Raw genomic sequence first — 14,645 nt, forward strand, 5'->3', positions numbered from 1 at the left:
TCAAAATCTTCACAACTGGACCAATAGGTAACAATGTGATAAACAGAGAACAGAGTGAAGGTGTCAAGGATTTCATCGTGTGGATCCACAATCAATGCTCAAGTAGGCGGCAATGAAATCAAACAATACCTTGCACTGGGCCAATGTGCTGGACAAAACCTCATTAAAGTACTGAGGAGTAGGGCTGCCCTTTGAGGACTAAGGAGCGCCTGACTCAAGCTGTGGAGACCAGAGGCAGAGGGGAGCTGGGAAGGGGTGTGCATGACACACAGGAAAGCCATTGTTTGGAAAATAGTGAATTACTCTTAACATTTAGGAAAAAGTTGACAATGATTACTGTAATTGAGATCACCAAATTTCATATTTGAAAAATATTAAATTGGCACATGGTATGTATACATATTTCCTAACATAGATCAACTACTAATGCTATTTATATGTAAATAAATGGGATTTGCTATTTTGGTTTTCTTAACAACAAAAAGAAAATACCCCAATTAAAAATAGGCATTTATTAAAGGTTAGGTGATATAGAGTCATGGCTTCATGAAACATTTAAATCCATTGGCCTAATATTCTGATTTTAGTGTTTGGGTTCTACCTTTTAATTCATTGTACAGTCGTTAAAAAAGAAATAAATAAACTAGTGGTGTCAAATTAATTCCAACTCATAGCAACTCTATATAGGATTTCCAAGGCTGTAAATCTTCATGGGAGATTTCCTCATCTTTCTCCAGCAGAGTGGCTGTTGGATTTAAAGTTTCAACTTGGTGGCAAGCAATCCCAAACTTATCTGACACTCTTAAAGACCCTATTCAGTCACTATAGGGTTTTAAAAGCTTGCAAGCAGCCATCCAAGGTACAAGAATCAGTCTTCATTATTTTAGGGCCACAGAGGAAGAAGGAGACTCAGAATTGGAGTAGAAAATGCAAAGTGTGTCTAACGATTCTCTTGCAGCTTCCTGAACACGTACTCCTTTGACATGAGACTAGAGGAATTAAATGGTCCCTGACTGCCATTAGTAAATGTTTTGAACAAGGCATAGAAGAATTTTGGTAGGATAGTATCCACATGCCTACAAAGAAGACTAGTTAATATAATTATATTCCAATTTGTGCATCAACCACTAGTGCCAAAGAATAGGAAAATAACCTTTCCCCCCAATATCGACCGTCTAAAATTGATGAAACATGCGATCAAACTGCTGGTGATAATTACTGGTATTTGGAAGCTGAAAGTTGGGAACTAAAAGGAAGACAAAACAACTGGAAAATACAAGGGTAATTCAAAGACATGGGAAATGCATTATTTTTAATTAAAATTTCCCACAAGTTTGAAAAGCCCCTTTGTAGGGCCTCCATGATAGAAACGTTGCTGGAGATCACATTATAGAATTTGACAAGACCGGTCATGTACTCATAGTAAATACCCTTTGTCAACAACCCAAATGAAAACTACATATCTGAAGTAAAGTAAAATATGAAGTAAAATAAAATATCAGAAAATTTCAAAGCGTAGCTTGACAAGGATGACATAGCTTGACAAGGATGACAAGGTGAGTATTACAATAAAATGTGCAAAGTTCTGGACTCAGAAAACAAAAAAGAACAATATATTCAGTATATTTAAAGCTAAAAGAGCTAGGAAAAAACTCGGGGTCTATGGTAGGTAATATACAGAGTCACTATGCCAATAATAAGTGGTTGATATTCAAGTATTTCAAGAGATAACACACGGTAGAGAACTTAAGATATTGAGTAAATAAATCCTAACTGCACCGAAGACATATTAATTGTCTCTATTGTCTCTTTTCACAGATGTTGTCTATTGGATTCCTGTGCATTCCACCTGGTGAGGTCCATGTATATGTGCACTTGTTATTAGCTAGCTCACCTGTCACCCTTAGTCATCCTTCAGGGCAGGGACAGAACTCGCAGATGTTTGTTTGTTTGTTTGTTTGTTTGTTTGTTTGTTTGTTTGTTTGTAAATAAATAAAATCATGCATTCTGTTAGGAATATATACTGCACAAGACCTCTTTAAAGTGTTTATGAGAAAAGATACCACTTTGAGGACCAAAGTGTACCTGATCCAAACTGTTGCATTTTCAGTCATTTAATATGCATGTGGAAGCTGGACAATGAATAAGGAAAATGGAAGAACCGATACATTTGAATGATGGTGCTGGTGAAGGATTTTGGAAATACCACTGTCTGCCAAAAGAGCAACAACAACAAAAGTCTGTCTTGGGGGAAGTACAGCAAGATTGCTCCTAGGAAGGAGGATAGATAATTTGTTTCACGTACTTTGGCTATGTTGTCCAGAGAGATCAGTCCCTGGAAAGAGACGTCATGTGGCTGCAACAATAGACTCTAATGTAACAATTTTAAGATAGTGCAGGAATATACAGTGTTTCTTTCTGTTGTATACGGGGTTTCTATAAATTAGAACCAATCTGATGGCACCTAACAAGAGTAAACACGTGGACCTTATAGGAATAGAATCTTTAGGATTCTACACCTGTGAAAAGTCACAGTGAGGAAATTCAATATCAACAGTCAGAGCAAAGACAGAAATTGACTCCAGAATAGACCATCAACTGCTAAAATGTAAGTTCAAATTGACACTGAAGAATATTAACAGGGGTCCATGGTAGACAAAATACTACCTTGAATACATATCTCCTTGTGCGGAGTGGAGACCCAAAGCCCATTTGTAGGCCCTGGAGATTCCCTTGCAGAGGCGTCTTGGGGAGGAGACAAGCCAGTCGGTATGCTGTAGCAAAGATGAAAAATACAACTTCCTCCCTGCTCCCACTATCATGATCCGATTTCTAACTTCAAGTCTGGTGAGACCAGAGGATGTACACATGTACAGATAGGAACTGGAAATCCAGGGCAGATGATCCCTTCAGGACCAGTGGTGTGAGTGGGGATACTGGGAGGGTAGAGGGAGATTGGGTTGGAAAGAGGGAACTGATTACAAGGATCTACATGTCCGTCCCTGGGGGACGGACAACAGAAAAGTGGGTGAAGGGAGATGTCGGACAGGGCAAGATATGACAAAATAATAATTTATAAATTATCAAGGGCTCGGGAGCGGGGAGGGAGGGGAAAAATGAGGACCTAATGCTGCGGGCTTAAGTGGAGAGGAAATGTTTTGAGATGAGGGCAATGAATGTACAAATGTGCTTTACACAATTGAGGTATGTTTGGATTGTAATAAGAGTTGTATGAGCTCCTAATAAAACAATTAAAAATAATAATAATTTAAAAGAGAATACATATCTCCTTAATTTAGAAACAATCTCAAGGACAAAAATGATGCATTAAACACTAATAGCGAAAAGTAAGATGAGTTGTTCAATTACATCAAACCTGAAGAAACCCAAAAGTTATTTGGAAGACAAGAAATAAAGAAATGAGCAAAATGAATGTCAGAAGAGACTTTGAAAAACGCACTAGAATAAAGTGCAAGAAATGACGAGGTACAAAATCTGGATAGAAAATCCCAAGGGAAAGCTTGAGAAGACAAAGTAAATCACTGCAATGAAACATGCAGAGACCTGGAGTTAGAAAGTCAAAGAGAGGAACATGCTCAATATTTCTCAAACAAACAACAAAACCCTGGAGAATATATGTAAGTATATCAATATAGAACAATAAGGATGTAGGTCTATGTACATATATTTATGTTAAGTATTAAGATAGCAAATGAACAGTGGACCTCTACTCAAGTCCTCCCTCAATGCAGGAATACTTTGTTCTAATAACCTGGCATTCTGTGAGGCTCACCTTCCTAACATGATCACTGAAGACAAAATGCGTGCATAAGCAAATGTGAAGAAAGCTAATGGTGCCCGGCTATTACAAGATATAGTGTCTGGGATCTTAAAGGTCTGAATTAAACAAGTAGCCATCTAGCAGGGAAGCAACAAAGCCCACATGGACGGAGCACACAGCCTGTGTGATCACGAGGTGTCAATGGGATCAGATGCCAGGCATCAGAAGACCCAAAACAAGCAACCATGTCAATGCAAATGAGGAGGGTCAGAGTGGAGACCCAAAGCCCACCTATAGACAATTGGACACCCTGTCACAAAGGGGTCAAAAGGAAGGGATGAGTCAGCCAGGGTGCAGTATAGCACCAACAAAACATGCAAATTTCCTCTGGTTCTTTAATGCTTCCTCCCCACCACTTTCATGACCCCAGTTCTACCTTACAAATCCAGCTATACTGGAGCATGTACATTGCTACAGATAAGAGCTCTTGACACACGGAATCCAGGAGAGATAAACCTTCAGGAACAGGGATGGGAGTAGCAAAACCATAAGGAGAGGGGGGTGAGGGAGGGAAAGGGGAAGAAAGGGGGATCCAATCACAATGTCCCTTCCCCCAGTGGGATGAACAACAGAAACATGGGTGAAGAGAGACAGCAGATGGTGTAAGATATGAAAGTAATAAAAATTTATAATTTACAACAATCATAAAGAATAAGGCAAACAAACATGTCTTGCTTACTTCCATAGCAACTAAGGTGATTGTGCTCAGCTCTGCTCATTAACTGTCTAAAAAATAGCTTAAAAGTCCCAAGACTTACAGAATAAGGAATATATATGTATATATGAAGATGACCTTTGTGAAAGACAAAATTATTATTACACTTAATACAAAACACAGGGTTAGCTCTTCTGTATGGAAGATAGACAAATTATATTTTAGCAACTTTATTGAGGCATGTGGTTCATGTATCCCATAAAATTCACCAATTTTGTAACCGGTTCCCCGTTTCTACCCCACCTTCCCTCCATCCTCCCAGTATCGCCACTCTCACCACTGGTCCTGAAGGCTTCATTTGTCCTGGATTCCCTATGTTTCCAGTTCCTATCTGTACCAGTGTACATCCTCTGGTCTAGCCAGATTTATAAGGTAGAATTGGGATCATGATAGTGGGGGAGGAAGCATTTAAGAACTAGAGGAAAGTTGTATGCTTCACCGTTGCTACACTGCACCCTGACCGGGGGAACCAATTTCAAGGATCTACATATAACCCTCTCCATGGGGGCCTGACAGCAGAAAAGCAGGTGAAGGGAGACATCGGACAGTGTCAGGCATGACAAAATAATAATAATTTATAAATTATCAAGGGTTCATGAGGGAGGGGGAGCAGGGAGGGAGGGGGAAAATGAGGAGCTGATACCAAGGGCTCAAGTAGAAAGCAAATGTTTTGTGAATGATGATGGCAACAAAGGTACAATGGATGGATGGATGGATTTTGACAACATTGTACAAGCCCCCAATAAAATAGTTTTTTTTAATTCACCAATCTTAAGTGAAGTGTGCAATTTAATATTTTAATAAGTTAAAAAGTTGTGCAACCAACGTACAGAACCCAGCTTTAGAACATTTGCATCACTCCAGAAAGATCCTTTTGGCCCATTCAGTTGCAGTTAATCCCCATTCCCACACTCCAGCCCAGGTAAATTATGTTTTAAACACCTTTTTTTGATAAACGATGCCATGGTCAGTCATGTTCCCTCTTAAAGCAGTCATCCTGGAACAAATGCCAAGAACACTGCAGGAGCACATTCTGTCTACCAAAGTAATCAGGATGCTTATCCCCAAAACACAGCTGAATATGTTGAGAATACCAAATATTTGGCACTCTGTAAGCTAAGTGGTTACATGGACTGAAACAGAGTCCATGGCTGGGAGCCAGTCTGGGCAGGAATCTCAATGCCTCAAAAAGTATTGACTAAGAATTAAAACCCAGATGTAGCAGCCACAGCTTCACTGGTCTTCACAGGCAGCAACCTGGGTTCTGGTCAAGTTTGTAAACGGACACACTCACTCACTCACTGCCATTGAATTGGTGTCAACTCCTCACGACCTTATAGGACAGGTAGACTTGCCCCTGTGAGTTTCAGAGACTGTAACTCTATATGGAGTAGAAAGCCTTGCCTTTCTCCCTGTGTTAGTTTGGGTAGACTAGAGAAACAAATCCATGGACACACATATGTGTATAAGAAAGAGGTTTATATACAAGAGCAATTGAACATGGAGAAAACATCCCAGCCCAGTCCAGATCAAGTCCATAAGTCCGATATTAGCCTATATGTCTGATATCAATCTATAAATTCCTCTTTGGACTCATGAAACACGAGCAATGAAGCCAGATGCAGGATGGTCACAAGCCAGTGGGTAGAAAGTCTTTGGGTCCAGTGGCGTTGTAAATATCTCAGCGCTGGCAGAGGCTTCTCTGTGGCTTCTCCAGCTTCAGAGGTCTGGTTGCGTCCATGTGGCTTGTCTTCTGCAACATCTCCCAGGAAGTGGCAGAGAGAAAGAAGTGTCTTCTACCTCCAAGGAGGAAGTACCAGATTTCCCAGAATTCTCAGAAGGCCATGCCCACACAGAAGTCTCATTGGCTATCTCCAGATTGACAGCCTAGACTCCACCCCTACACACTCTCTTAATCTTTAAATTGACACCAGATTAGGTGACTACCACACTCCCAAACGACAACAAGGAGCTCTGTTGAGAATACAAGGATCTGTTGCTGTAGTTTTGAAAAAAAGAAATAATATAATTTGAAAAGGCTTTCCATGTTTCCCTATTTTGTTTTTTCATGCATAGGTGATAGAAAATACTGAGGCTTGGGCTAAGTGAACCTTAATCCTCCAGGTGAGATATTACCTTTTTAACACTTTAAAGCAACAGTTCTCAACCTGTGGGTCTCCACCTCTTTGGGGGTCGAACAACCCTTTTACAGGGGTTGCCTGATTCATAAAAGTTGCAAAATTACAGTTATGAAGTAGAATTGAAAATAATTTTATGGTTGGGGGGGTCACCACATAAGAAACTGTATTAAAGGGTCACAGCACTAGGAAGGTTGAGAACCACTGCTTTAAAGGGGATATTCTAGGACAGATTTGCAATGCGGTCCATGCCATTTGATTTCCTGACTGCCGCTTCCATGGAGATTGATTGTGAACCCATAGAAAATGAAATCCTTGAGGCTGTCAATAAATTATCTGGTCATCACCATGTTGCTTATTGGAAAATGGAAGAAGAATTGATGGCTTTTAAGTATCATGTTGGCCTATACCACGGACTGTAGAATTATTCAGGGACTGCCTGAAGCACAAATAATTCTATCTTGGAAGACCTACACTAAGAGTGCTCCTAGCAAGAAGACACTCCGTGTCACCTTCGGTGCGCATGTTATCAGGAGGGACTTGTCCTGGAGAAGGACTGCATACTTGGTAAAACAGATGAGGAAAACGAGAAACCCTTCCACGGTTGCAGCAATGTGCTCAGACATAGCAATGGTGTGATGATGGCACAAGTGAGGCAGGGTATCGCTCTGTTGGGCAGAGGGTCACTGAGTCAGAATCAACCTGAGGGAATCTAACAACAACAACATTTTGTCTGCTTTGATGCTTGTGTTCAACCTTTATTAAAGGAGCATTTGCATATCTACCAAGGGAACGGCCACGGTGTAGAATGGTGCATGAAATAAACGCCTTTCCTGCCTTTACAGCTGATGAAAATAGTAAGAGTCATTCTAATTCCACACCATCGCCCCACCCTCCTTACCTCTTAACAAACTGGCCTGTGCAATGGGAGAGTGAATAAGAGGGCTTTGGAACCAATTCTTTAATTGTGTCACTTACTAGTTCCCATGCATGCATTAAGGATTTGAGACACCTTGTAAGGAAATGAGTATGCTCTGTATAAAGCACAGACATGAATCTTTAGGGGTCGAAGGGCTGAATGCAATACACAGGATGTCTGTGTCCTAATCTGTGAATGTCACCTTATGAGGCAAAATAGAACTTGTCACTATTATACAGATAGTGGATGTTGATATAGGGAGAATGTCCTGGGTGGTCCAGGTGGACCCAGTCTAATCAGAAGGGTCCTTAAAAGCAGAGAAAAATAACAGATGAAGAGTCAGAAAGTTGCCGTGTAAGAAGGAAGCCACCCATGCTGCTGGGTTTGACGAGGGTGGAGGCAGCCCAGGTACTAAGACCTTAGTCCAGGCCTGATGAGTACGTGATCGTAGGCAAACTAGGCGGCCTCTCTGGGCTGTACGTTCTCCTAATGAGGAGACTGACTAGAAGATTTATTCCCATGGGCACCAGCTGTCTGGCATGGACGAATGATATAAATGAAAAGCCACAAAACTTGGGCATAAGTGTGGGGAAAAAAAGATATCATCATAAGTAAATCTCAACATGCTATTGAGAGTTTGAGAGGAACTCTCTGACGAAAGGAAAATCATGGGCTGGCTGCCTGTTTCCATAGTCATTGCTCTTGGTCTGAAGGAGGAAATGGTTGGAGCCATGCAAGTCTGGAGACCCTTCCAAGTGTACATATGCAGCCCCAGGCACCAAGAGCCAGGCAAAGCCCCCCAAAGATCTTGACAAAACAATCCCTAGAGTTACTTCACACGTTAATCTGACACTCAGAGCATTGGCAGTCTAATCTGTAGTAGCTCCTACATACAAAATACCTTCTAGAGTTTTCTGTTTGCAGAGTTCTAAGTGTAATAAGACAACAGCTGTTGGGGAGAGCATTGGACTAATGAGAGGAAGTTGTTGATTTTTAGTCCAAGGGAAATTTATGTCCATGGTAGGTCCAGGAACATTTCTGTTCAGCTTGTCAATGGGGATGTTTTCCTTGACAGATTGTATCAATCCTAAATTGGTCTTGTAGTAGTTTCATAACTTCATGTTTACTTGAAGATATATAAAAATGTTGGGGTGGTATTCAACCTGCCTATCAAATCACAGCCTGATGGTGCCTCCTTGTGGGTGTGGCTTCTCATAAGGAGGGCCCTGGGAATCTGCCCCTCTCTCAGCCTTCACCTTCCTGATTGCTGCTGAAGCCGCTGCCATTGGATCCACACAACTTTTCACCCACCAGCCTGAGATCTTCCTGCATTCTGATTCATTGCATGTGGCTGTGAGTCTGAAGAGGGACTTGTGTACTAGTATCAGACCAACAGATTCACCGACACTCATATACGTGTAAGAAAGAGCTTTATATCAAGAAGTAATTGTATATGAAGAAAACATCCCGGCCCAGTCCAACTCAAGTCTGTAAGTCCGATGCTAGTACTTGTTTCTCTAGTCAGCCCAGCCTAACCTAGGTCTGAACAGAAATGGTAGCTGTGCTAGGATCTAATAGTTTTACCAAGAAATGTGAGATTGGGTTAATTGGGGGGAAAGTTCCGGCCTTTGGAGTTAAGTCCTCCAGCAGGCTCAGGTGTCAGCTGAGGGCAACTGCTGAGGGCCAGTCGGTGTGGCCTGGTCTACAGTGGACTGGCTGCTATGCCCTAGGGCTCCAAGGCCTGGACTTTTCCTCTGTCACTTTTATGACTCCTATCTTCAGGTGGTCATTGCCTGGGACATTCTCAACAGGTGTGCTCTCTGATCATCAGACTTTTTAGTTGTTTAGGCTAGAGTTTTTACTCACTGTTGGTTGGACATAATTAATGCTTAGCTCTCTTTGTACCTAGGCATGTCTCTTAATTGAACTTGGTGGCCTGGAGTTTGCCTAGAGGCACACAGTGCTTCCATATAAAACTCATGCATTTAAATGCCATCCCTCTACTACAGATTATTCAACTGTCATCATCAGGAAATTTTTTCATTCATACAACACACTGTCTCCTCCAAAACACCAGAGGCCTTTGGGAAACTAAGAGTCCATTTATTTCACAAAACCCCATGCTCCCTTTATCAGCTACCTACAGCTTCTCATCCTGGTAATGTTGGGAAGCCCACCGTTAATCAATTAGAGTCACACTGGCATTGGAGTTCCATATAAAAGTGGCTTTAACCTCCAGTCTTCCTCCTAGGGAGGTTGAATGTCCTCCTCAAGCTGCCTGTGACTCCCAGGGCTAACATTTTTCGTTGCTTCTCTTATTTCTATTTTGTCTTTCTTCCGCAGTCTCTCCACACTGCTCCAAAATTATCACATAGTCACTTTTCTCTAATTTCCTCAAAGCAAGCACTTGATACAGTTGTGTATAGTAAATTTTTCAAAAAGTTGGACTATAGACCACAGGAGATTATAAAACGGAGGATAAATTTAATATAAAATATAAATCTCTTATTCTTAAAAAATCCTATGATTTCCATCCTGAACATAGTATGCCTAATGCCTTAGCTGAAGCAGACAAAAGATAATCAGGCTTTCTGGGACCACACCCAACCAAAAATTCCCACCGTTTTATACAATAAAATCATTTTTTACCTTACACCCCACCCACATCTTCAAAATCTGACCTGCCCACCAGGTGTGTTTCTAAGTAAAGAATTTCTTCCAGGGAGAGGAATTCTAATGCAGTCATTTTTATTCACTATTTCCTCAGGGAAGATGGGTTATAAAGTAGAAGCGCTGAATCAGGTAGGAGTCAGAAGATGATAGTTTGAATGTTAATTCTACTGTTTTCTAGGGGGATTTTGTGTGTGTGTGTGACTTTGAGGAAAAACAACATAATCCTTCTGAGTTTCTCTCTTCCTCTGAAAATTGTGTTGCATGACTCTTTCACAGGGCTCAAAACAGAACACATGAGGGAGCCAATATGGGAGTGTAAGTCATAGAGCAAAGGAGGAGTATTGTTTAAAAATAGGTCCTATATGCTAGGCAGTTTGGGAATTCCTGCACGCAAGGATCCCTGCTGGTACCGTGGTTGAGGGGCTCGATTGTTAATCCAAAATTGATCATTCACACCAACCAAGTGCAAACCAACCAAGCATAAACAATATGGCCGTCTGTTTCCATCAACATTTACAGGCTCCAAGCCCTTGGGGGAAGTTCTATTTTGTCTTACAGGGTGGCTATGGGTCAGAGTCAATTCACTGACAGTGGATTTAGTTGGGTTTATGGGCTTGGGCTTTTGGTCGTGAAAGGGACCAGAGACAAAGTCTGTCAATGAGGTTCCGGAAGGTCAGAGTCAGGTGAAATTGTTGAAAGCTGAAAGGGCAGCAGACTCCTTTGGGAAAAGGCTCAAGCTGAGCTATGAAGGGAACCTTGGGGAAGCAGCAAAACTATATTCCAAACAGGAGGTGTGAAGATGAGACAAAGTTTCAGGTTGTCAGGTTTCAGGTGAGACATACTCATGGTTTCTGTAGGGCTCTTGAAATTAGATGATCCAAGACTTTTGAAAATATGAGGTAATCATTGGATCAGAACACAGAATATTTGCACATGACAGCAGGGAGTTCAGGAACTCAAACTCCAGGCTAAAATCCTTTTTTTTTCAGAGCTTCATTTTCCTGTTCCTTTTTTTAAAATAACAGTTTTGTCGGCACGTGCTTCATTTATCATACAAATTAATTATTCAATCATATTAAGAAAAGTTGTGCACTCACCACCACAATCAATTTCAGAGAGTTTTCTTCTCATACTCATTGTTCTTAGCGCTCCATGTTCCCCCATCCTTCCCTGCCATGCCCCAGGTAATTATTAATCCAGTGACTGTCTATAGGTTTGTCTATCTTGGATTACACATCAAATTATACAAAATCACAAGCATAAAACAAGCAGACAAAACCCAAAATGACTAGAAAAAACATAGAAAAGCCTTTTTTTTGCAAAAGCAAAAAAATATCAAAAACTGAAACAACTTTAAAATAGGTCAAAAGGGAGATCAAATGACATTTTAACCAAAATAGAGCTAACATAATGAGCTTTACAACACTGCCTATTCACATCCCTAGACTCTCTTGAGAAGAAATTCACCTGAGACTTACTCCATGTAGGGACCATGTAAATGGATTTGGGTCTTCCAAAGCTACGCACAGCCCTCTTCAAAACGGCGTTCACAATCTAAGCTTTGATACCATTCCTTCCTTCAGACTTGGATTTATTATTTAAAACCCTTGCTTCACACGGGCTAGTGTGTTTCTTCCATGTGGACTTAGTTTATGCTTCACTTAGATGGTTGCTTGTTTTAAATCAAGCCTTTAAGACCTCAAACACTATTCTTTCTGATAGCTAGACACCATCTGCTTTCTTCACCACACTTTGCTATAATAACCATATCTTCAGTGATCTCTTCCTGAGTGGGAATATCTACTAGGGACTGGTCATAAGAACTAGATCAAGTGCTCACCTTCCCAACAGGATCACTGAAGTCAAAATGGGTGCATAAGCAGAGGGGGTGAAGAAAGCTGATGGTCCCAGCCTTTCACAAGATATAGTTTCTGGGGTTTTAAAGGCTTGAAGTTAAACAAGCAGCCATCTAGCAGGGAAGCAACAAAGCCCACATGGAAGAAGCACATCCGCCTGTTTGGTCACAAGGTGTCATGGGGATCAGGTATCAGGCATCAGAAGACCCAAAACAATCATATTAATGGGAACAAGGGGGATCAGAGTGGAGACCCAAAGACCATCTCTAGACAATTGAACATCCCCTCACAGAAAGATTAAAAGGAAGGGCGAGTCAGCCACGGTGCAGTATAGCACCAACGAAACACACAACATTCCTCTAGTTCTTTAACACTTTCTCCTCACCACTATCACAACCCCAGTTCTACCTTACTAAATCCTGCTAGACTGGAGCATGTTCACTGGTACAGATAAGTGCTCTCGACACGAGGAGCCCAGGACAAATAAACCCCTCAGGAAAATAATGGAAGTAGTGATACCATGAGGGTAGGGGGAAGGTCAGGGGAGAAGGGGATAAAGGGGAAACCAATTGCAATGATGGACATATACCTGCCCCACTCCTACCCCGAGCAGGAATGAACAGAAACATGGGTGAAGGGAGAGAGCAGATAGTGTAAGATCTGAAAATAATAATAATTTATAATTTATCAAGGGATCATGAGGGCGAGAGGGTGGAGGCAGGAGGGGAAAAAGAGCTGATATCAAGGGCTCAAGTAGAAAGAAAATGAAAATGATGATGGCAACATATGTACAAATGTGCTTGATACAATTGAGGTATGGATTGTTATAAGAGCTTTAAGATCCCCAATAAAATTGATAAAAAAATTTTAAAAATAACTACATCACCAAGGACTTGATATAATTTAGGTTAGAGGTATCCAATTAGTAACATAGCCCCAGGTATATTCTCCCCTTGGGTTCTATATGAGTATTATTGGGTTTTTTGTTTATTTGTTTGTTTGGTTTTGTTTTCTGATAAGAGGTTGCTCTATCTGATTTACCCAACAGAAATATAATTGCCTTCTCTGGGACATATATGGCCCACCCATATTGACTTGAGTTTCCAGGAAGTTTCTATCGCCACCCTTGAAGGAGTGTCTGTTGATTTGGGGTGACCTTAGCACAATGTAGCCTGGCAGCAACTAAATGGTCCTCTCCCTCTCCCCAATTTGTGAAAAACAGAATAAATTGAGGTGAGGTCTCTGTCCAAGTGGCTGTATGATGGGCAGATGAAGGGCATGATGCATGGTCCATGGGCGTTAGGCAGGCTCTCAACCTCACTGTTTGGGAGACTGGATTAGAAGATGACATGACCTGGGAGCAGAAGTCTGCTTTCATCTTGGTGTTTATCCTCATAGCTGTGGACTCATACACAATTTGTCCTTTTGTGATTGACTAACATTACCAAGAATAATGGTTTCAAGGTTCGCCCGTGTCATGAGGTGTTTCAAGGTTTTATCACTGTTTTTTAGGCATGCATAGTATAGGATTCCATTATATGTATGTACCAGAGTTTCTTTATCCATTATTTTACTGTTGAGCATTAGGGCTGTTTGCAGCTTCTTGGTATTGTGAACTGTGCTACAACGAACATGTGCGAGCATATGTCTGTCTCTTACTTCTTTGGAGTGCACCCCCAGCAAAGATATTGCTGGGTTGTATGGTATTTCTGCTCCCACTTGTTTTAGGTAGTGCCATATCCCTTTCCACAATGGCTGTGCATGTTTGCAAGCCCACTAACAGTGTATAAAATGTCCAGTCCCTTTTTCAAATTGGACTATCATCGTTGCTTTGATTTGCATCTCTTGGATATCTAATGATCCCGAGTATTTCATGTGTGTTTTAGCCATCTTGGTGTTATTCCTTGTGAATTCTCCATTCATGTCCTTTGCCCATGTTTTAACTGGATTATTTGTTTTTCTTGTAGAGGCGTTGCAGAATTCTATGGATTTTAATAGTTAGTCCCTTGTGTCATCGCTAAAAATCCATCGAGTCTTTTTCCTCTTTCGATGAAGTTTCTTGATGTGCATAAATGTTTTATTTTTAATAGCTCCCACTCATCTATGTTGCCCTCCACTGTGTGCTTCCTTTCCCATATTTGGTCATCTGTGCAGGCCTGCAAAAGGGTTCTTAAGTTGGTCCCGAACTTTTCATTGATGATCCTTATAGCTCTGGGGTTTACATTTAGGGCTGTAATCAAATTTTAGTTACTTTTTGAGCATGAGACATGATATGGGTACTGTTTCAGTCTTCTGCCAATGGAGATCCAATTTTTCCAGCACCATTTGCTGAAAAGGGGTCCTCTTCCCATTTCATGGGGTTGTAAATGGATGCTTTTATCTCTTGTTTTTCTCTTCTGTTCCATTGGTCGATAATCTATCAAAGCAATAAATACAAAAGCTGTTTTGGCTGCTGTGGCTGTGTGTTAGATTTTGAGGTTGGGTAGTGCACAAGGCCTCCTAC

This window comes from Echinops telfairi, unplaced genomic scaffold, assembly GCF_000313985.2.
Source record: "Echinops telfairi isolate 266 unplaced genomic scaffold, ASM31398v2 ScPeMD7_9;HRSCAF=40, whole genome shotgun sequence".
NCBI lineage: Eukaryota > Metazoa > Chordata > Mammalia > Afrosoricida > Tenrecidae > Echinops > Echinops telfairi.